Source organism: Euphorbia lathyris, chromosome 2 (genome assembly GCF_963576675.1).
Source record: "Euphorbia lathyris chromosome 2, ddEupLath1.1, whole genome shotgun sequence".
NCBI classification, from domain to species: domain Eukaryota; kingdom Viridiplantae; phylum Streptophyta; class Magnoliopsida; order Malpighiales; family Euphorbiaceae; genus Euphorbia; species Euphorbia lathyris.
In genome coordinates this window covers 91,109,126-91,134,060 of record NC_088911.1, presented here as the reverse complement: position 1 = coordinate 91,134,060, position 24,935 = coordinate 91,109,126, and the positions used below count along the sequence as shown (strand labels likewise).

The 24,935-nt window shown below is 36.9% G+C and overlaps 1 pseudogene; it reads left to right on the top strand.

Moving 5' to 3' along the window:
• Positions 1-11,970: 11,970 nt before the first annotated feature.
• On the top strand, positions 11,971-17,171 carry LOC136220691 (vesicle-associated protein 4-1-like; annotated as a pseudogene).
• The last annotated feature ends 7,764 nt before the right edge of the window (positions 17,172-24,935 follow it).

The window sequence follows — 24,935 nt, the reverse complement described above, 5'->3', positions numbered from 1 at the left end:
AGATTATGATAATTGGATGAGTAAACTCATGTTGTCAAAAACTAATGGGCAAGATGGTTGGGATTAATATGAATAGCATATTAGTTACTAATGTGGTTAGTAACCCAATAACCTAGGAATCACATTAGAGATGTGATTGATCATATGAATCTACCTAATGAATGAGACTAGCTTGTTGAGTAAACTCAAGGCGAAATCCCAGGAGTTAGGATCCTAGCTCACTAAAGGATTTGTGAAATTCTTCGAATTAATATGGAGGGCTATTAATTTGGCAAAATAGTGGGAGCAATCTGAAATAAATTAAAAGGCCTATAATTTTAGATTGTTATACTTTAAAGAAAATGAATGACATACGTTTACTCTTTCTCACTCTCAGGTTTAATTAAACACATACTCTTAAAATCATGACTAACACCAATCTGCGAAACATTCTTACCGATAACAAATTGAATGGTTCAAACTTCACCGACTGGTTTCGCAACCTCAAAATTGTTTTGAAGTTCGAGAGGAAAGGGTATGTACTTGATACACTGATACCCCCTTACCCTGAGGATGATGCTCCCATCGAGGAAATCGATGCTTACCAGAAGCACAAGGCTGATGACGATCATGCCGGATGCATCATACTTGCATCGATGACATCGGAATTAAAAAAAAAGGCAACTATGCCTGTTCCATCATCGTGCACCTAAAGGAACTGTTTGGGAAACAGACCAGGTGCGAACGCTACGAGATATCCAAGTTGCTATATCGTTGCAAGATGCAAGAGGGCACATCTATAATGACACATTGTGTCAAGATGATTGGCTACATTACCAAACTTTCTAGTATTGGATTCGCGATGGATAACGAACTAAGTGTAGACTTAATTCTTCAATCCCTCCCAAAGAGTTATTCATAGTTCATCATGAACTATCAGATGAATGACTTGCAAACCTCTCTTGAAGAGCTTGCAAATATGCTCAAGTCAGTTGAGCCCAATATTCAGAAAGACAAGGCTATACCGGCTCTTGTCATAGAGGGATCAAAGAAGAGGAAAGGGAATTCTCCCAATCCTAAACATCCCAAGAAAGGTAAGAAAGCCATGCCCACTAAAGTTAAGGGAAAGGAAGTGAAGAAGCCCAAAAGAAAGTGCCACTATTATGGTTACGTGGGGCGTTGGAAGAGAAATTGTTCTTTGTACCGAGCTACCCTCCAGAAGGGAAAAGCCGGTACTCCAACATATGGTATGTTCTATAAAGAACAAACATTGCAATTTTTATAGAGATTCGATTTTCTATTTCTCTGGAATATCACAAAATGGGATTTATGTGTTGATTTCTGTTTTCGCAATTGATACCAAAAGACATAAGCTAGATAATTCAACTTACTTGTGGCATTGTCATATAAACAAGAGACGCATGCTAAAGCTACATTCAGATGGGCTTATAGATCCAATTGATCCTGAATCATTGGAAACATGCGAATCATGTTTCAAAATTAAAATGACAAAGACACCCTTTAGCAATAAAGGTGAGCGTGTATCAGACACTCTAGGACTCATTCATTCAGATGTATGTGGTCCTATGTCAGTCCAAGCAAGAGGAGGATTCAGATACTTCATTAGCTTCATAGATGACCATACTCGATATGGTTACATCTACTTGATGAGGCACAAATCAGAAGCTTTTGACAAGTTCAAATGCTTCAAGAATGAAGTAGAAAATCAATTAGGAAAGAAAATAAAGACGCTTCGATCCGATCGAGGTGGCGAATATCTTTCTGATGTTTTTCTGAATTATCTAACTGAATGTGGGATATGCTCACAATGGACACCTCCCTATACACCACAACACAATGGTGTATCCGAGAGGAGAAACCGTACCCTATTAGATATGGTACGATCCATGATGAGCATGGCCTTACTTCCAAAGACGTTCTGGGGCTGTGCCTTAGAAACTGCCCTCTTCACCATGAACCGAGTACCAACTAAATCCGCTAGTTCCACACTATATGAATTGTTCGTTGGTAGGAAACCCGTGTTCTCATTTATGAGAGTATGGGGTTGTTCAGCGTATGTCAAACGCATAGCGTCCGACAAACTAGATTCTAAATCTGATAAATGTTTCTTCATTGGATATCCCAGGGAAACCATAGGGTATTACTTCTATCATCCAGATGATCAGAAAGTAATAGTATCCAAGCACGCAACCTTCTTAGAGAAAGAGTTTCTCGAAGAAACACAAAAGGGAAGCGTGATTGAACTCGATGAAGTTCAAGAGGAAGAAACACCGACTGAAACAACAGAAGCGGTTGAGGTACCCGAAGAAGTCCCATTAGATGAGACTCCAGTGGCACCTATTCGTAGATCACGAAGAGTTCGTGAACTCCCAGTTAGATATGGTTTTCTAGTGGGAGATGATAACGAGGTTTCCGTGTTAGACGACGAACCCGAAAACTACGAAGAGGCTCTTACTAGTCCAGATTCTAAAGCATGGCTTGAGGCCATGGATTCTGAAATGGATTCCATGTATACTAACCAAGTGTGGACTTTGGTTGATCCACCCGAAGGGATAATACCCATTGGGTGCAGGTGGATCTTCAAAAAGAAGACAGACATGGATGGAAAGGTTAGCACCTACAAAGCTAGGTTAGTAGCGAAAGGATATCGTCAGAAGCAAGGAATTGATTATGACGAAACTTTCTCTCCTGTGGCTATATCCAAATCAATCAGAATCATGCTTGCAATTGCCGCTCATTTTGATTATGAGATTTGGCAAATGGATGTGAAAACAGCTTTCCTGAACGGAAACCTACTTGAGGATGTATATATGATGCAGCCTCAAGGTTTCATATCGAAGGATGCAAATAAAGTTTGCAAACTTCAGAGATCCATTTATGGACTCAAGCAAGCATCTAGAAGCTGGAATAAGCGTTTTGACGAAACCATAAAACAATTTGGTTTCGAATAAAATTGCGAAGAAGCTTGCATTTACAAGAAAGCAAGTGGGAGCTCTATAGCATTTCTCATACTATATGTGGACGATATACTATTAATGGGAAATGACATTGCTCTATTACAGTCGGTAAAAGTATGGTTATCCGGTAACTTCTCAATGAAAGACCTTGGTGAAGCAGCTTATATACTTGGTATAAAGATCTATAGAGATAGATCGAGAAGACTACTTGGTCTTTCACACGCTACATACATTGAAAAGGTGCTAAATTGGTTTAGCATGCTTGAATCGAAACGAGGTAACTTACCCATGCTACATGGAGTAAAGTTAAACAATCATCAATGTCCTAAAACTGATGATGACAAACGACGCATGGCTGTAGTCCCGTACGCCAGCGTGATCGGTTTGATTATGTATGCTATGCTATGCACTAGACCTGACGTAGCGTTGGCGTTATCTGTAACGAGTCGTTACCAAGGTAATCCGGGAGACGAGCATTGGATTACTGTCAAGAACATTCTTAAGTACTTGAGAAGAACTAAATATATGTTCCTAGTGTACGGAGAAAGAGATCTGAAAATACAAGGATTACGCTAGTCATCTCACAGATGAGAATGATTTTAAATCCCAATCAGGATACCTGTTTATCTTGAATGGGGGCGCGGTCAGTTGGAAGAGTTCCAAACAGGGAAGCGTAGCTTTCTCTACGACCGAGTCAGAGTACATCGCTGCTGCGGAAGCAGCAAAGGAAGCAGTTTGGATTAGAAAGTTCATTACAGAACTAGGTGTGGTGCCTGACATTGTCAATCCCATTACTCTGTACTGTGATAACAATGGAGCCATTGCGCAAGCAAAGGAACCACGGTCTCATAATGCATCCAATCACTACCTAAAGCGATACCACATCATAAGAGAGATTGTGGCTAGAGGAGATGTGAGAATAGAAAGAGTACCTACAGAGGACAACGTTGCAGATCCGTTGACAAAGCCTTTAACCCAGAAAGTACATGATCGTCATTTAACTTCTACTGGGATAAGTTTTAGAAACAATTGGCTTTAGTCCAAGTGGGAGTATGTTGGGGTTTGGTGTCCTATAGACAATTGTTCTAGGATACAAACTTAATGTAAATGAATTGTTCTTTATATCATTTGTTTTAATAAGATATATGTTTTATAACTATATAAAGGCAATCCCTTTTAAGCACTAAATAAAGTCTAATAAAAGGAAATCCGTAAGTTTGTTTAAAGTGATTATAAAGTGTTCATACAAGCATGAAGTGAGACAAAACTTTATAATAAACTAATAAACTTAAAACCACCCCAAGTCAAGTGATATGTTTAGGATTGATATATCACTGTTGAGACTTGTATGTAACAATGTCTTCTGTCCGACAGAAAGCTGATCTCACAAGCTTCATATATATAGATATCTAGACAGTTACATAGATCCGATGAAACGTCGTTCATTAGGATTGGGGATCCGATTTGAGATAACAGGATGGGTAGATTCATCCTTGTCACCTGTTCATCTCATTGGTATTAATAGGTATAACTAATCCTCAGACTCAAAGGGATGTTAATTGGTCATCCTGAATTACTGAATGTGAGACTTTGATCCTGCGGTCCCACGATCCTTAACAGAGATGACTCTGGGGTGTGAACTGCAAAGGTTGGGTGTCACATGAGGTAATGTCAGGGTAGTTATACCTTGGATTGAACATTTATCACTCCCGATTAATGGGAGATACATCCAAGGATCGCTTGTGGAAGACTCGACTCTAAATCCTTGCAAGGTGATAGCTTAAGAGTAAGAAATATAGATTTCACTTAACCTATCTATTTGAGTTGACTCGGCCTATACAAGTAAAACGAACGTCTCGCTATATGTGAATTGACATCACCCATAGTCATAAGATTCAGTTCAAGGATGTAGTTGATAAAGGATCGAATTATACTGTAACTAATACGGAAGGGTTAACGACAGAATCAACATGTCTTCTTAACGGACTCTAGGGGAATGATTACAGACTTGCCAATAACATACTCAGTACATCATTCCGTTATGCAAGGATTAAATATAATTCTTGAAGAAATTAATTTAATAGTTGCATACGGCCAGAAGTAGTAAGAACCTAATGGATCACACATAAGACTTGGAACCAAAAGAGAGATGGATGTCATTAATAGATGGAAGCCCAAATGAGCCCAGTAAGACCCATTTAATTAGGGGAGGCCGAAATTTATATATAATAAGTTAGGAAATATTTTAATTCCATTAATCCTAATTTGATTAGGTTTGTGAATTAAATTAATTAAGAGATAATTAAGTTAGGAGTTTTAATTAGATTAATATACTCCTATTATTATCCAATTAGATTATTTATTATTATCCTAGATATATTAGATATATTATAAGATAATAATTGGGAATCCTATTCCGAATTGAATTCCTATTAAGTAACCTATTCCTATCTAACTAGGGTTTAGATACAAGTTATTATATATACCCCCCTACTAAGTGAATTTCGACTAAGCCTAACCCCTCCCCTTATTGTGATTTTCGAAATAGACAATTAGAGAGAGAAAGAGAATTCGACTCCCCAGTTCGTGGACAAGAATTCATACGGCTTCCATCGATCGATTAATTTCATCTATCTTTCTTTCTCTTTGATCTTGTGTTGGTTAATTAGAGGCAATCTATTTTGATTGCATCTCATACGATTGATTCTAACTTAATCTCACTGTGTTCATGAAAGAAGGAAAAACAAACAAAAGGGAGAAATTCGTGTTTCTTCACCTACATCAGGTCAGTTCACTATTTCGCGGATTCCCGGAGATTGAACCGTCGGATCGTCGCGTGTTTTGGACAGTAGCTTCTAGACATATGCTTCCACGTTTCCACCGAAGGGATTGTCGTTTAGAGGTCTGGAAGGTCTGTTTCGGATAGGGGCAGATTGGTAAACAGTTTCCATCTCTTTTGAAGTTGTGGGCACTTCGTTTGCAACGGTAGATTGATCATCGAAAGGTATTTCTTCTTATCCCTCTTTATATGAAATAACGATTAACGGATCCTATGGTTAAAAGGAAGTAGGCTAAAAATTTTATATTTCCGCTGCTATATCTTAGCCTAATATCCTTCAACTTCTGCACCAACAATCATTCCTGCCAATCAATCATCTCTACAAGAGAACCAAGTGCAGATTGTAAATCCCCTTCCAGTCACTGACCATGTCGTCACTGAGAAAAATTCAACTCCTCCATCAACTGATCACACTGAGGAAACTAGGCAACCTGATGAAGGATCACTCAACTATCTGCATGCCACCGAGTCTGGTAGACAAATAATCAACTCGGTGCAGTCATTAATCAAAAATCTTCATCAAAATGCTGAACCTACTGCTGGGTCTACCAATAATGAGTCAACTTAGCTGTCCCAAGCCACTCAGTTTTTAAATGAAGTTAAAGGACTAAAGGATCTGCTAAGTGTTATGATCTCAATTCAATCACAACAGCCCAAGCAGGACTCAATAACGAAGTTGGCTGAGCTCCAACTGACAACGGTTCAACATCTCAACACTCTTCAGGGACAATTCCAGACCTTGTCAACTGCGAACACTCAATATGCAACTTCTGCTGAAGTTAAGATGCTCTTTGCTCAGCTTCACACTGAGCAAAACAAGACCAACCATCAGCTGGCTTCCTACTCTCAATGCTCGGTGGAGCAAATTAGCGAAGCCGTTCGTTTGCTGAACTTGAATAAGCAAGGGATGGACACTGACCAAATGAAGCAGAATGAGATACTGGTCACTACCCAAAAGACTTTCACCCATGTACGTCACTACAATATCCAGCGTCAATATTATGACTCAGCCTTGCTGAAGACATTTCATCAAGTTTTTGCTGCACTGTCAGATACAATTACTTGGGTGGGTAAGTCTCAAGCCTACATACTGAGCATGCTCAGCGCAGCTGAACTCAGTATACCTAAAGAGGTCTTGGATGATGGCGTTGCTGTCTTCGACGGCATCAATGAAAGTGCCGACAAGCTTAAGGAGTTGTCTGCCTTACTGACCAACGCAGCCTTAACTGACTCCTTTAGAATTCCTCCTCCTCCCGATGCTGACAAAACGGGGGAGAAAGAACAAGCTAGAACTCAGCAGGAGGCTGCTAGAAGTAGTCAGTCTAAGTATAAGAAGAAGAAATAGAATTAGGCTAACTCAGTTTGTTTATTACTTTGTAGTTTCTATGTTTCTTTTTGCTTATCTTTTTGCTGTATATGCTGACTACTTTATTTCAATACAATACTTGCATCTTTTATCCAAACTTGAGTTATTTTATATGATGTTGAGTATTATGTTACTATGTATCTTCAAATGCATCAACTGTGTTTACTGTTTATAATATACTTGTTGATTGTATGCTATACTGATAAAATGTTTGACATTATCTTGTATGTTTATTAAACACTGTCTCATAAGACCCATTGAACAATATGATTACTCAGCGCTCTCTGAATGTTAAATCTTCCGCTTAATACTGAGTAAAATAGAATATGTTCCATGAGCTGACCTATATCTGAAAACTGACCTTAGACTTACTCGATTAAACCTTAAAATGTTTAGAGTAAAACTAAGTCAGTAGCTCAACCCTGACGGGGGAGTTTGCTAAGTAATATTAGGACAACTATCATGGGGGAGCTCAACACTGAGTTCTTGGCTGAATAGTTTTGCCAACATCAAAATGGGGGAGTTTGTTGAAACACCTTTCCACATGATTTTGATTTGACAAAATTATTTAAGTAAAATTAAATATATTCTAAACACACTAAGTTTAAATGCTTTGATTTATTACACTAATGTGTTTGTTCAATGTTGAGTTAAATTGTTTATAAGACATAAAGACTAAAAGGCTTAAAGCCCAATACGGAAGTCAAAGCCCAAGTCAAACAGATCAAGACCACTCGACCCGCGTGTGCAAAACGATGTCGTTGTGTACAAAACGCAGCTCAGCGAAAGAAGGATCGAGGAGACCTTCGTTGAACAACTTCGGAACGAAGCTGCTGAGTTGTATCAACAAAGAGTACAAGACAGCAGTTGAGCAAGAACAACTTCCAGACAAACTATTTCTACTTTGGGTAAAGTTCAGAAGACACAGAAAGCTATCTAGTTGACCTTACCATAAATGGAGAGACATTCTACCGGACTGACTAAAAGCTACTCAGTACTGACCGAAGACAGAAGATACTTGAATCTGATTGGCCAAGAGCACTGAGCAGGACTGAGTGACAACGACATGAAGCTGTTTCCCTCCAATGGTTATTTCAAAATTCGAAATGACTGATGCCTCAGACGTCTCTATAAATAGGGCCTTTTCAGTTGCTTCATGACACATAGATCTTCATCAAGCCATTACGCTGACCAAAATTCTACTCGAAGTTCTGTGAGAAAAAGCAAAGCAAATACTTACACCAAATTCTATATCTTTCGTGTAAAAGTCTAGAGTGATTATTCAATCATCTAAGGTGTCTTAGCAATTGTTGTTTAAGACAAATCTTTATCATTTCTAGAGATTAAAAGGAGAGGCTGAGTACTCGGTTATAGTACTCAGCGAGAGATTAGGAGTGAGTAGAGGTATAGAGGAAGGTACTCTTGTTATACTCAGCTTCTAAGTTGTAAAAGGTTTGATGCTCTACCGTTAAAGAGCTCAGTAGAGAATTCGAAAGCTCGGAACGTGTTCCGGGGACAGGACGTAGGCTTAGAGGCCGAACCTGGATAAATCTGCTGAGTAACATCTTTCTAACCTTAAACTCCTTAATATATATATTGCTTGCTTAAACAAAACTGACCAAGTAAAGAGGTCACGCTGAGTTGTGTGTATTGAGTATCTGAGTTCAGGAATAGACTCAAGTGCTATCTCCTGACTCAAAGAAAGAAGCTGACTTAGTCACCAGTTGACTAAGCTAGTGTCTTAATTTACTCAGCGCGCTGTGTAATCCTTTTTCAAAGAAAAAGAAGTCAGCCTTAACGTACTAAAATTTTAAATAGTTCCTATCCCCCCCCTTGGAACTAACTTGTTACGTTATAAGGGACCAACAAAAACAACTTAAGACTTTAATTCTTACTGAAAATGTGTTTATATACATATGGTCCATATTAATTGCTTGAGCTAAAACTGAAAAAAAAGTAGTCCAAGTCGAACCAATTTTTTCAAATTTTTGATAACGTATAGGTAAAACTAATCTTGACTGAAAATGTTAAAGATAAATTTATCCCATTCCATAATCTCAATTGTTTTTTCATTTTCTTTCATGTTTAAGTTGCGATTTAGAATTTTTGAGAAAATAAAGAAAAAATTGGTGAAGATGGAGCTCAGCCCCATCATCTTCTTCGTTTAGCCATAGCTGGAGGGGCTCCTAGCGATGGCCAACACAGGGGCGAAGCTCACTGGCCAACTCCTCCTAAGGGTTTTCAGGTGGGCTGGAGGGTTAGCTGACCCTCCCTGATCCCTCTAGCTCTTCCCCTAGATATAATGAAATGTTTTATGAATTCATTCACCATTTGGTTGAATGACCGAATGGAACCTGGAAGAAGATGATCATACCAATATGCAACAGACTTTTTTAAGGTAGTAGAAAAGAGTTTGTACATCGGAGCATCAATTGCTATAGTTGTTTCTAAAGCCTTGTGAACTTTTTTTAACATGAGTAGTATGATCGCCATACCATTATAATATTTTAATAAGAGATATTTAAATCCTCGGCATCATCTTATCAATGATTCCCACACACAAAGGAGTATCAACATCTGTAATCTCTTGTATTCATGAATCCTTTCTAGCATCAACCATTGCATGTCGAAGCTCCTTTCAAATAAGGTTGTATACATCATCCTTAAGAGAAGATTATTCGTCCGCCTTGAGTTTTGTATCAGATCTAGGGTTCCATCGATCCATGGATTTTAGCCTCAAAGGTTTTTTATGACTCGCTTCATATCGCCGAAGTAGAGATTGGTAGAATCATGACGAAGACTCCTATGTGTGTTTGAAGATCTAAAATTCTTAAGATGATAAGATTGTTTTGGAGGTGTTTGCAGGTAATGACGTCTTCGACGTATAAGACTGGAAGTCCTCCCTTTTTATATCGTCCCCCTGCCAATACCGTGCTGAGGTTCTTCTAACACATTTCTTTTTCGAAGGCAAGTACGGACGATGTGATGTCCGATAGAACAAGTAATAGAATCATGTTTGTCAACATCTTTGTTTGCCTCTTTACATCCTTAAGCTCCCCTTGGACCACCTCTATCTGCAGGGCATGCTCAGCTCGAAGAATAATCTTGAACAGAGCCTATATTATATATAAGCTTCTTCATAATTTCATCCACGAATCGACGATGCTCATGATCAAGGGGTACTAAGCATGCCTCAATCTTGTGATCTAATGCTAGAGTGATGTTCAATGGTTCTAGTAGATTATCACTTGCATCAACAATGCCTCAATTTCTTACTGGAACAGTTGAAGAAGTAGGAATGTCTGAGACTGATTGAATGACTGACTGGATCATAAAACTACTCATCTGAGTCATAACGTGTGGTTCGTTCCACGCTCACTATACCACTTGATGTCTTCCAACTATAATGTGAGTTTGGTAGAGTGCTTAGAGGACATTTTAGATGATATCAACAAACTGCCAGAGATGGACTGGAGTATGATGTCCCTACTCTGATGCTTAAGTCTGTGATGATACTAAGATCAAGTATAATGATTAGAAATTATGGTCTTTGAGATGTTTATTTATAGAGATAATAAAAGGGTGCCCTATGTTTAGGTACATTTCTACGTGGCAATTTGACCTACGTGTTTATGCTCTTTTACACATGGCTTCCCATTATGCAAGCTACATGGTGTTTTGGGAGAACATGAGCATATATTTTAGATATGTCCTTGTAATTGGATCACATGACCTTAACAGTTATGCATTTTGAAGACTCACTTATTAATTGTCGGCTTCTTTTTATGATGTGATATCATTTTCACACCTATCTTTTTTATTATTTGAATCTCAACTAGCTTGTTAAGCTTTCCTTTTATCACATTCCATTAACCTATAATTACTTTGTAACTTCTTTCTAATTCATTTTTATATTTACTTTCTTGACTTATTGACTTATGATTACTCTTAACTTCTTTCCAATTCATCTTTACATTTCCTTTCTTGACTTATTAAACTATTATTACCTTGTTTTTTTTTTTCTAATTCATCTTTATATTTCATTTATTAACTTATCACGGTCAATGAACTAAATAACCAATATTCTAATTCAGATATTTGATTCTATATTTTATTTCTTGACTTATCATGATCAATGAACTGAATAACTTGTATTCACAATTTTTTCTACGTATAACAATGTGTTGAACTACTTTAACATACGTGTAAGATATCCAGACATTTGACTCTACTACGCTCCCATTCTTTTGTATTGTTGTATTATGAATGTATTTTTTTTAAATGAAATAGGGTTTGTTTTTTATTTTTTAAAAGTGTCTATCTCCTAACTGAATATAAATATTACTTAAATAATAGTAAAAGAAGGTTACAAAAGGAATATATATTATATATACTGTCTTAATTATTTTAAATACAATATTATGATCTGTATACAAATAAAATAAAATAATTTGTTAACGTCATGCATCTTTGGTAACCAAACACAAGGAACATCCAAATACTAATCTTAAAGGGTTAGCTTCTTCTTATTACTATTATCCATATTCAGTTATTATTAAAAGGTTAAAAAGGGGTTTACTTTTGGAAAATGATCGAATAATTTCAAACCTCGTAACAATCAATTAGTTTTATTTTCTTCTTAATTACTATAATTATAGAAACAAAAGAATGTCATTAATCACTTAATTAATAACTCAACTTCCCAACTAACACATGCCAACAAACTACTCGACATCCCTTAAATGCTTTCTATTAACTTTCACCTAATTACTCTTCTCATCATTTAATATCAACCTTCTAGTAGTTAACCAACACCAATTTAACATCATTCCCCTGTACGTTCCTCACCGATCTTACCCTTCTCTTTTCCGTTTCATAACATCGTCTCCCCAACGACGTGTAAATCACAGTTATCCATGGCGGTCACTGACTGGCAAAAATCTAATATAGATAAGAAGATCTTTAGTATATGTCCGTTCTGGAATAGCAGGACCAATTCTTCTTTTTCCTCTTCCACCATGCAGACGCAGAACCTTAGCTATAATTTTAACGCCAACAGCAGTAACCGACATGTAGAGGTAAAGGATAACTCCAAATCTTCATCATCTCCTACAACAGTGTCGTCTGTTGCCAGATCTCTTCTCCCTGCTCGGCGAAGACTCCACCTGGACCCTGCAAATAACCTTTATTTCCCTTGTATGTTGTCATCATTTTTCTTAATTTCTTCTTCTTCATGCGTTGACTTTTTTCCTAAGTCAACTCCAATTATTCTAGTGATCATTTCGCTGATACAGATTTTTATATGAATTAGGAATTCGAAAGTTCAACGTTATGTTTATTTTTTTAAATCAACATATATCAAGGAATTATTAGTTATCCAGTGACATTTTTACTTTATTATGTCAATTTGAAGTTGTAAAATGGTTGAAGTTTATTTTTTTATCGGCGGTGTTGCAGATGAACCAGGGAAATAGGTAAGTAGCGCAATCAGGTTGAAGAACACTAGCAGGTCTCACGTTGCTTTCAAGGTAATTCCTTTTGAATTAAGAAATTATTTAGTGTGATAATTACATTTGCACACGGTTAGTGGATTGCACAGTAGTTTCACTGGTTTGTACTTTGTGTTTTGGTTAAAGGAAGGATAAAGGCAACGCGTTTCATTGCATCACTTCTGTTCTTATCTGTTTATTGATGCTTTAAATAATGTAGACGCTGGAAGGTCCTATGTGATAAAATCTAATTAGACTTTAATTATTAAGTTTTTTTATGTTCTATTATTGTTTTAAAAAATTAGCACCAATTCCCTCGGTTGCGGGAAAATTAGTATTTTTTTTCTTACGCTGTTATTTTCCTTCCATAAAAAATGTTAGTGACGTATAATATGGTGTGATCAATAATGATGCTTGTTTCTTATATCTGATAAATCTGTAACCTGATAATTTATATTATCTGATGGTTTGATACTTATTTTTAATTGTTTCCTTTATCACATTGCAGTTAACAACTGCGTCAAAAAGTTGTTTCATGCGACCTCCAGGTGGCATCCTTGCTCCAGAGGAGAGCCTTATTGCTACTGGTAACATTCCCTTTTGTATAAAATCTCTTAGAAGTTTCAGTTTTATTCAATAGAGAACATGTTGTTGGTCCCGTGTGATTAGTTCCAGGGGGGTAGGAACTAATTTAACTTTTTCTTTAAATTATGCTGACTTAAGATAATTCTTTAATTAACTTAACTTAGTTTAGGTCAGCACGACCGAGAAGTGTAAGACAGCTTTAGTCAGATGCTGACTAGAACTGTTTTACTTGTGAGTTGGGAATTAACACTTGAGGTCAGCTTCCAACTCAGCACCAAGATTACTCAGTGTCAGCTTTTATAATTTATATCCTGAGCAATTTAATCAAGCAACACATATATAGATATATTGAGAGAGAGTTAGAAATTACTCAGCACGACTTATCCTGGTTCGGCCTCTCCGCCTACGTCCAGTCCCTAGAGTCCCTCCGGGCTTTTTCAATCCAATACTGAGCTCTTTAAAGGTAGAGCACAAACCGTTTACAAGGCAGTTGAATATGCAAGAGTACCTTCCTCTATTCGTCTACTCAACTCCTACTAAGTGCTATAACCGAACACCTAGATTTCTCTACCACTGAGTAGTTAAAACCGAGTACTCAGCACCACTCTCTTAATTTTACAATTGATACAAACTTGTTCTTTCTAGATGAAGAACACTTTAGATGATTACAAAATCAATCTAGCTTTTACATAGAAATGGAAGCTTGGTGTAAGATCTTTTTCTTGTTTGAATGTGCTTTGTATCTTTTCTCTTTTTCTCTTGTATTTTTCTTGGCAAAATCGGCAAAGGATCCAAGAATGAACTTGTCCTTTTATAGTTGAAATCTAAAGACATAATCATTTGAATCCGAAATTATCCGTTGGATTCAAACGACTCTTTCTTACGACATTGTTCTGGTCAGCTTCAGATTTGCAGGCCAATCCTGTCGTTTGAATTCCACAGGCGTCAGGCTTGTCTTCTTCCCGCAGGTGTGTCTTCTAGTTCCAGTTTGTCTTTTAGCTAACGGACAGTTGACCCATGCATCTCGAAATTGACTCTATGCGTAATTCCAAGGTTTCTATTATTGGTGTAGACAGTTGTCGGATCTTGTCTTCTAGCAAACGAATCATTCGTGCTGTCCTGACGAACACTCAGCTTGACTGTATTGACGTTGCTTTTGTTCTTTGTTTCTGAGTCGTATTCTTACTCAGCTTCTGTGGTCAGCTTCGTCTGCAAGCTTTAGAGAAAGACTTCTCTTCTTTGATACTGAGTTGCGTTCTACTCAACTTCTTTGATCAGCTTCATCTTCAAGTATTTGTTCTGAAGATGACTTTTCTTCTATTATGCTGAGTTGCACTCCACTCAGCTTGTGCTGTGTTCTCATGCTGACTTCGTCCTGTCTTACTTTTTATCTCTGTTTTCATGTATACTTATACTCAACATTGAACAAACATATTAGTACAATTAAATCAAAGCACTTAAATTTAATTGCCTCTTAATCATAGATTAACTTAAATAATTTTGTCAAATCAAAATCATGTGGAAAGGTGTTTCAACACATGAAAGTTTAGGTTGTTTGGATATGGTAATTTATTTGTCTTGTCTATTTGTTGTTTAAATTATTTTTTCACATTTATTTTATTTTTGAATTTGTCAGTGTTCAAGTTTATAGAGCTTCCAGAGTACAATGAAAAAGTTTTAGACCAGAAGAGCAAGGTCAAGTTTAAGATCATGAGTTTGAAGGTGAAAGAAGATATCGAATAAATGCCTGAGTTGGTGAGTCCTCTGCTGTGTGTTATTTTTTAATGTTAAAATGTTTGAAATCCTGATATTTTCTTGGTTTTGTTTATTGTTTGCTTTCCATAAACTTAAATGCAACTTTCAAACTTTGCATGGGCTGCTTGACATTTTCTTACTTAAGTTCTGTTTCTGCTTACTTGGAAGCTTAATAGAATGAGCTTACTAAATATGAGAATAACTTTTTTGCAATTAAAACCTTTTATTGGAAAATGTGATTGCGTATTTATTTCAATGATCTTGAATTGCCTGCAAATGCACCACTAATGTCCATATACACTTGAGGATGCTGAACATAGGAGAAAGCAATTGCTATATCTCTTGCCACATGATCTTGTAGACACAATCTATGAACCTTTTTTGTTGCTCAAGCATGCTAGACAGGTAGTAGGACTTCTTATTAGCATATATTTCCTGTTACTTGATGATTTTTTGAAATTTATGTTTTAGAGTAATCCATAGCTGCATCTTGATTCCTGATGGTTATGATAGAACCCAAATTATAGATACTCTCTCTTTTTTCTTTTATATTTCCTCCTACAAAAGGAAATATGGTCTTGTATTTTGTTTTGAAGTTTCTCAGGAATTGTGATATGCATTGTTGGGTGAATTCATCAATTAGAGGTTGGTTTGTCTGATTCTGGATTGTTCATGTTTTAGCTCACTCTGTTTTGGTAGAAACATTTGCCTCTGTATGGCTCTATTTTTGAAGTTTGGTAAGAGTCTTTGTACTTGATATATATTGTTAGCCATTGTCCTATACTTCTGCTTTAATGGTCAATGATTTGATGGAAATTGTTGTCAATATTTCTTGGATTTTGTCATAATACTGCTTATGAAAAATGGGAAAAATGTCGAACCATTTCAATTTAGGACTAACTTGGACTGCTGAAAACGGCTTTTCTTTTTCTTTTTCTTATAGTTGTTGAATACATTTTTGTTACCCTTTCCTTATATAGACGCATGTATAATAATTCTTGTTCATGGGAGACAACTTTTTGTGATAATAATTGTTATGTTTCTTTATAGAGCGTAGGCATTGGTAACCAGAATTGAGTTTTTGTCTTACAGTTTGATGAACAAAAGGATCAGGTAACAGTTGAACGAATACTAAGGGTTACCTTTTTGGATGTGCAGCAACCTAGTCATGTGAGTTACTTTTCTTTTTCCATTTTTTTGTAGTATGCACAATATATCCAAGATAATGACCTTCGAGTTTTTGATTCTTTGAAGTCATTGGAAAAACTTAAGCGCCAGTTGGCTGAAGCTGAGGCTGCTATAGAAGCCCAAAAGAAACCTCCACCTGAAACTGGGCCATGTGTGGTCGAAGAAGGGCTTGTAATAGATGAATGGGTACGTGTTCATCCCATTTTAGTCAAATACTAAGTTCATAATGGCTCTTACCTTGTACTGATTTTCCATGCTAAAATTTCTTCTTCAGAAGGAGCGGTGAGAAAAGTATTTAGCTCGACAAAATGTTGAAGCAATAGACTCTACGTGAGATGGGTAATGCTGCTATAAAATAAAATATTAGATGAATGAGACACCTCAGTTTTTGAATTTGGAAATTTTAGATGGGTGTTAGGTTCCCTTTGGAGAGCATTTGTGTGGGGACTCAAATCCTCGTTGTAGATATGTATTTTGTTTTACAAGGAAAATATAAATAAACACTACCTTTATTTTGTATATGGTAGGGGAGTTCTGTTAGCCTTTACATATTTTTAAAACAGTGAGTCTTTTATATTATGGTGTATATTTTGTAATTTTATAATGCTAAATTCCTAGAGATTAGCATTATTTTGTGAGACAGATTGAGTTGCATAAAAAGCAAGGAAGGACCCATGTTTCCATGTGTTAATTAGATATTATATGATTGCACGTGGTTCGCTGTATTTTATGGGATTAGGCAAATGATTTATGCTTAAAGTATGGGCTAGTTTTTCTTTTGGTGTTGGATGTGGGCATCAAATACAACTGTCATATGCAGGTCTATCTGGGAAGAACAATAAAATCCCCGTAGGTGTTGTTTGGCACCTTCATTGCTGCAAGCCTTGCGAAGCAAATTCTTTTGTTTTGTTGGTCGATTTCTTGAGGATTTATTCTCTACTTTAGCAGATTTATATGTCTTCAGATAGGAATGCTTGAATATAAATTAGTTTATTAATTTTTTAGTTTTTTACAGATGATAGAATCTTTGTTTTTTAAAGGGAGATTCAACTATTTTAGATTTCGTAGTTTTTTTAATGATGAAAAACAATAATAAGTGTTTGAAAAGATATAGCTGTCAAAGTGACCAGCTTCAAGAGGGAGCTCGAAAACATATCTATTTTTTATATTTCTGAAAAATATATATAGCTGAGCATAAACAACATATTCAAAATCCAAGGCTTTTGAACATGTTCTAGTACTTCGTAACTTCTAAACATAAGTAATAACTAAATAACTTCTCCTGAATAACTACTCTTTTTTATTTATTGGTGTATTGATTCCTTTGCATTCTTCCATGTGAAATATCTTTAAAATTTCTGTTGCAAAATTCTTTTAAAATACAAAGACTTCAACATAACCTTGTTTCAATTCCATACCAAGAAAGTAGTGCAAATCAAGTCTCTCATCTCAAAAACTTTGAATGAACATGCTGGCTTTAAATTCATTCAAAAGCTTCTCATTAACATAAATAGCATTATAATTAAGTTAGCATCTGTTTTTTTTACATATAAGGTGGCTTCACTTGGACTTTTAACAAATCGAAGACTGTATATATCAACTCTACTGCAGCAAGCCCTACAAGTCTACTTAAGGTCAAATAAGGCATTCTCTAATTTGTAAACTTTCTCCTCATGTCTCTTGACAAAAAAAAACTTCTGATTGCTCAACAAAAAATTTCTTCATGAAGATAACCTTTCAAAAAAGTTGATTTATCATCCAATTGGTGAAGCTTCCAACCATTTTGTGCAGACAAGGTCAACAAAATTCTAATGTGTCTAAGTATGCAACAGGAAACTTTCACCCATTTTGTGCATCCAAGGTCAACAACATTCTGATGGTGTCTAAGTGTGCAACAAAAATGAAAGTTTATGAGAAATCCGTGCTGTAAACTTGACTGTACCCTTTCACAACTAGTCTTGTTTTGTGTTTGTTTATAGAACCGCCAACATTGAGTTTGGTTTTGTAAACACATCACCCAAAATAATCTTTCTATTTTGAGGCATGTCAACCAACTCCCAAGTGTCATTCTTCTCAATCATACGAAGCTCCTCTTTCATGGCTTTTATCCATTCTTCACCCTTCTCTGCTTCTTTAAATTAAGGCTCAAAAAGCAACATTACTTCTTTCATAGATATCAGATAAAGTTCTTGTTCCACGAACATGAACATCATCTATATCTTCATCAAGATACTGTGAACTTTTTGGTAATTGCCTTTCAAGTGACTCTTCCCAACTCTATTGTTTATCTTCCATAAATTTGACATCTCGACTTACAATAGTTCTCTTATTTTGTTGTAAAAAAATATGTAAGCTTTAGAAGTGCTGCTATAATCGACAAAAATGCGTAGTTCTACGTTTTTATCAAGTTTGTCATGATTAACCTTGGTACATAAGAAAAAGACAGACAATAAAAGAATTTCAGATTTTGTAAGTATGGTTTATAACTAAACTAGGCTTCAAATCCTTGCCTGTTTAGCACAATTTGGTCTTAGGGATCTCATGATTTTCTTCTTAATGTTTTGTATCTTGATTCTTGTTAATGAAAATTTATCTTTGCTTCAGAAGAAAAAAAAAACTATACTTACATATAAAATGAGACAAGTAAGATTAAAATGAGACAAACTTGCATAAACTGTCCTTAATAGTGATAGTACTAGGGAAAAAAATTGGATTTAGCTATTTTGCCCAGAGAATTCGTGCTCAGTGGACTAAGAAAGGCAAAATCACCATCACTGACTTGGAGAATGACTATTATATGATTAAGTTCACACAGGCTGAGGATTATGAAGCGGTTATTAATGGGGGCCCCTATATCATCTCTAGCCATGTTCTTGCCATAAGACCTTGGGTCCCTAACTTTAATCCAAGGGATTGCTCGGTTAATATAATTCTGACGTGGGTAAGATTCCCAGGGCTCCCGATTGAGTACTATAATGAAATTTTTCTGAAGAAAATTGTTGGGATTGTGGGAAAAGTCCACCATGTGGATAAAACCACTATTGGAGCTGAAAGAGGCAAATTTGCTAGAGTTTGTATTAACATTGACCTAGCAAAACCCCTTTTGTCTAAATTTTGCGTTCAACATACAATATACTGTATTGAGTATGAAGGGATCCACAATATTTGTTATGAATGTGGAATGTTTGGCCACACTTATGAGGGGTGCACTAAAAAGAAGAAGGTAACCGAGAACTTAGTTGAAACTGTTAAGGCTAGGGAAGAGGATATCCAAGGGGAGGTGAGGAATTTTGGCCCTTGGATGGTAGCTAAACGTTCAGGGAGACGAAGAACGCGCATTCTTGTAGCCCACAATCTTCCTCCCGACATTAATAGAGATCAACCCCTGATCCAAAATGATGTTGGGAGGAAGGAGATGCATGTTTCAAAGGAGTGTGTTGTTTCCGGCGGCCCTTTGGAGTCATGTACTGGATCTAGGTTTGGGGTTCTTCCCGTAGAGGAAGACCAAGACCCTGATCCTACTAATGATCTGGTTGAGTTGAGTATGCCAGACTTAGAACCTGTTGATCCGGGAGGAAATAATGTGGAGACGGTCAACCCCTTTTTGAGTCTAAAGATATCTCCCAAGATTGCTCTCAGATTAAAGCTCCTCAAGTATTAGAGATAAATAAAGAGGTTAGTCTTTCTAAAATCTGTGTTGAGGCTAAAAATGGGAAAGCCATGGGGGTCAATAAAATGAGTATGAAAAAACTCAAAGAAAGTCATAAGAATAACCAAAATTCTTTTGGTTCCCTAGAGAAAAGGGGGTCAGCAGGTACCTCGACTAGGCTCTTAGGAGCCCCTAATAAATATCTGGTTTAGTTGGATGGGCCTGTGTTTGTTGTCCTCTCGTTGATGGATATATTTGTATGGAATGTTAGAGGAGCGTCAAGCAAGGCGACCCAGATCCATGTAAAGGATTTGATTAAGCTGTTCAACCCGTCTTGTTTTGCTTTACTGGAAACTAAGGTCAGTGGAGCTAAAGCTGATGAGGTGGTTAAATTATTTAGAAGTTGGAAGTGTATTAGATCTGAGGCGACGGGTCGAGCAGGTGGTATTTGGCTTTTTTGGAAGCCTGAGCTTGTTCATTTTGATATCGTGAAGATGGACAAGCAATTTATTCATAGTAAAGTTACTTACCCTGGTAATAAACCCCTTTTTATCACGATTGTGTATGCTGATCCTATTCTTGCTAATCGTAAACGTCTATGGGAGGTTCTTTTTACATTAAGTACGAGTATAGTGGATGCCTGATTTGTTGCTGGAGATTTTAATGATATTGCTATTATGAGTGATCAAAGAGGAGGAGGAAGTCACTATATTAATCGTTGTCTTAATCATAAGCAGAATATGGATTTGTGTGGACTGTCGGATCTCGGTGCTGCTGGGTATAAGTTTACTTGGAAACGTAATAGTACCTTTGTTCGGTTGGACAAAGTTTATGCTAATATTGTTGCTCAGAGTAGGTTCCCTGAGGTGGCTGTGTTGAATCTCCCCTTCCGTCATTCTGATCATTGTCCTATCTTGGTCGGGTTGGTGAGAGCTCCGCGTCCTAGAGGGGAAAGGCCTTTTAGATATCTGATGGCCTGGGAATCCCATCCTGAGTTTAAGAATTTTGTTCATGATAATTGGAAACCCCATTCTAATGTGTTAATGGTTGTGGAGGGTTTTAGAAGTAATGTGGTGGGCTGGAATAGAAATGTTTTTGGCCATATTATCAAAAGGAAACAGAAAATTCTGAGTAGGATTGAAGGTATCCAACGTATCTTGGAGATCAGACTTGACCATAGTTTGAGTTGTCTTCTAAGATCCCTCCAGAATGAGTTGGAAGCTGTGCTAAGACAAGAGGAGTTGCTTTGGTTTCAAAAATCAAGGAAAGCTTGGATTAAAGATGGAGATCGTAATACAAGGTATTTCCATCTCTCTACTGTTATCAGAAGGCAGAAAAATCGTATTAATGCTGTCAAAGATCCTAACAGGAATTGGGTTTATGAAGATGAAGAAATCCGTCTCTTAGCCCTTAATTTCTATAAAGAGTTATTTAAAGAGGAGTCGATGGATTTAGATGGTGCTCTGTCTAGGGCTACTTTTCCTACGGTCGGTGAAGATAAGATTATTGAAGCCTTTCACCCTATTGATCAAAAAGAGATTAGTCAGGCTGTGTTTAGCATTGGCGCTACTAAAGCTCCTGGGATTGTTGGGCTTCCGGCCGGTTTTTATCACAAACACTGGGATACTGTGAAGGAAGGTATTTACAGTTTTGTCAAAGGAGTTTTTAATGGAACTGAGGATATTAGGACTATAAATAAAACTCTTATGGTTCTGATTCCTAAAGTGGAGAAACCTTCCTCCTTCTTACAAATGAGACCTATTAGTCTGTGTAATGTGCTTTATAAGGTAGTTACCAAAATTGTGGCTAATAGGCTCCGGTGTATCCTTCCTGATATTATTAGCCAGAATCAAGGCAGTTTTGTCCCGGGAAGACAGATGATGGATAATATTGTTATTGCTCAGGAGATGGTGCATTCAATGAAGGTTAAAAAGGGAAAGCGTGGTATTGTGGCTCTTAAGCTGGATCTGGAGAAGGCTTATGATCGGATTAACTGGAGTTTTCTTCTTAATAGTCTGGAGAGAGCTGGGATCCCAGAGAATTGGAGGACATTGATTGAGGTTTGTATTTCTTCCCCTGTCTTCCAAGTTTTAATTAACGGAGATATGTCTGAGAATTTTTCTCCTTCCCGGGGCATCCGGCAAGGGGATCCTATGAGCCCGTTCCTTTTTGTTATTGCTATGGATATGTTAACTCATCTTATCCAAGATGTTGTTAACACCGGGAGCCTTCATCCGGTTTCTATTAATAAATTCTGTCCCCCGGTCACTCATCTGTTCTTTGTTGATGATGTTATGATCTTTGTGGAGGGAAGTGAGGAGAAAATATGAGTGATTATGGATATCCTCGGTAATTTTTACAATGCTTCAAGTCAAAAACTTAATGTCCATAAATCGAGGATGTTGTGCTCTAAAAATATGGACCAAAAGATTTGTAAAAGGATGAGTGAGATCTCTGGTATTCCTCTTACCAAGGCTTTTGGTAACTATCTGGGGTCTCGCTCCATAGCGATAGAGTTTCTAAAGCGTCTTTTAAAGAGATCTTCGATAGATCTAATAGTAAGTGTGCTAGTTGGAAAGCTAAGTCCCTTTCGCTTGCTGGCCGTCTAACCTTAGTCCAGTCGGTGAACTGTGCGGTTCCTAATCACATTATGCAAGCTTGTAAATTGCCAGAGCCTGTTCTTAATGGTCTCAATAAAATCAATTGTCGTTTCCTGTGGGGGGACTCAGATGAGGAGAAAAAGATCCATCTTGTTCCTTGGAAGGAGGTTTGCCAACCTAAAAATATGGGAGGTTTGGGGATCAGACAAGCCAGGGACAACAATAAGGTGTTGTTAATGAAGCTTCTTTGGAGGATGTGGCAATCCCTATTTGCTCTTTGGGTGAGGTTATCATGCGGGAAATATAGAAAAGATAATGTTTTTAGGGGGCCTAAAGAGAGGGTTCTTAATTGTTCTTTCTTATGGAAAGGGGTTAATGCTGTGTTTGCCGAGTTTTGCTCTGGAATTGGTTGGTCTGTGGGAAATGGCAGGTCTATTAGTTTTTGGAATGACTCTTGGCTTGGGAAGAAGCCTTTATTAGAGATTTGTAATTCTTTGCCGCCTCTGGAGATTCATAATTGGAACATTGCAGATGTTGTGGATTCATAATTTGAGGCTTACTTTAGTCTGGAAACGCTCTTGAAAATTCGGGGAGTTAAAGTTAGTAGTAAGGAGGAAGATGGAGATATTCACTGTTGGTCCCTTACTAACAACGATGCTTATTCTTACAAATCTGCTTTTGAGGCTTTTAATCTGGATTTGGATTCTCCCCCTTCAGTCGACTGGAAGAATATTTAGGCCTTAAAAGTTCATTTTCGCATTAGAAGCTTCCTGTGGCTTGGAGCGAAGGATAGGTTGCTGACAAATGTTGAAAGAAAAAGACGCCATTTAGTGGATTCTGATACTTGTGGTAGGTGCAGAGCCTAGGCAGAAACCACCTGCCACGTTCTAAGAGATTGTGCTAAAAGTAAAAATGTGTGGAGGCAAGTTCTTCCGGTTTAGTTGCTTTCGAATTTCTTTGCCTATTCTGACCGGGATTGGTTTGTTGATGATGTTAATGGATTGTTATTGCCTGAGCTGGAGCATGGTGCTATCCTTTTTGCCGTCGTCTGTAACCAGCTTTGGCAATGGAGGAATGCTGATATCTTTGGTGATGGAGCTATTATTTTTCCTAATTTACTTGTCTTCTTCTATAAAAAAAATTAATACTATTATTGATAGTTTCAAGGAGGATATTTTATCCAATACTATCCAGAAAACTATTGTTAATCTATTTGTATGGAGTAGACCTGGGGAACGGATAGTTAAATTAAATACTGACGGCTCTTGTCTCAGTGATGGTAGGATTGCGGCTGGAGGTGTTTTGAGAGATGCTGGTGGTACTTGGGTGTCTGGCTCTGCTCAGAACCTGGGAATGGGATCTTCCTTCATTGCTGAGCTCTGGGGGATTTTCTCTGGTCTTAGGATCGCCAATAATCTGGGCTTGAAAAGACTGTTCGTGGAATCAGACAACCTCGAAGCAGTCAAATTGATCTCAGATAACAAAGCTATGAGTCTGGGTTGCCAAAACGTAGTTAAAGAGATCAAAAGATTGAGCACCTCTTTCGATTCCATCAGGTTTGGCCACGTTTTCAGGGAACAAAATCGGGTGGCAAACTGCCTTGCTGCTGAAGGCCATTTGAGGACCTTGGGTGTAACAACCTTCTCTTCTCCTCCGGACTTCCTCTCTTCCTTACTTTCGAACGATCAAGTGGGGGTTAGCTTCCCTAGGCTAATCTCGGGTTAGTTTTTTGGGGCTTTCGCTGTTTTCTTTCCTTTCCTACTAAAAAAAATAAAAATAAATAATAGAGTATAAAGACACAAAGAGTTTGTGGGTCATAAATTTTTTTATCTCTTGTCATTGTCCCAAACGGTGATACGTCTTTTTTAACTTAATTTTTGGGATTATATATATATATATATATAAGAGAGGGCTCTTGTGGGAACCTTTTTTAGGTGGGGACACTTCCTTATGGTGAGAACACTCAAAACTACGTCGTTTTGAGTAGGAAAATTAAAAAAAACATTGCTACTAATGAGATTCGAACCTTGGACTCCTTATCTACACTGCACATTGCTTACCACTAAACTAATTGCTTTTTTTATGTATTATTTCGCGCGCTGCTTAATAAACTACTACCTTTTTAGCTTCTATTATTTAATATTTGATGCATACACTTATTAATATCGATTAAATGTGCATAATAATGAATTATTAATAGAAAAAATAAATCTGCATAATCATGAATTATTAATAAAAAAAATCCAAGAACATGCTCTAATTTCTTATTTATTTAATTCCTCTATATTTTTGTAATTTATGTTTTAAAATGTTAAGGACGATGTTCTAAATATTTACATATGTTCTAAACTTTATAATTTGTGTTCTAAAAATTAAGTATAATGTTTTAAAAAAATTAGTAAATATATGGACCATTTTTGCATTTGTTCTATAATATAATTTATAACTCATATTCTAAATAACATAACGTATGTTCTAAAAAACATAATGTATGTTCTAAAGTTTAT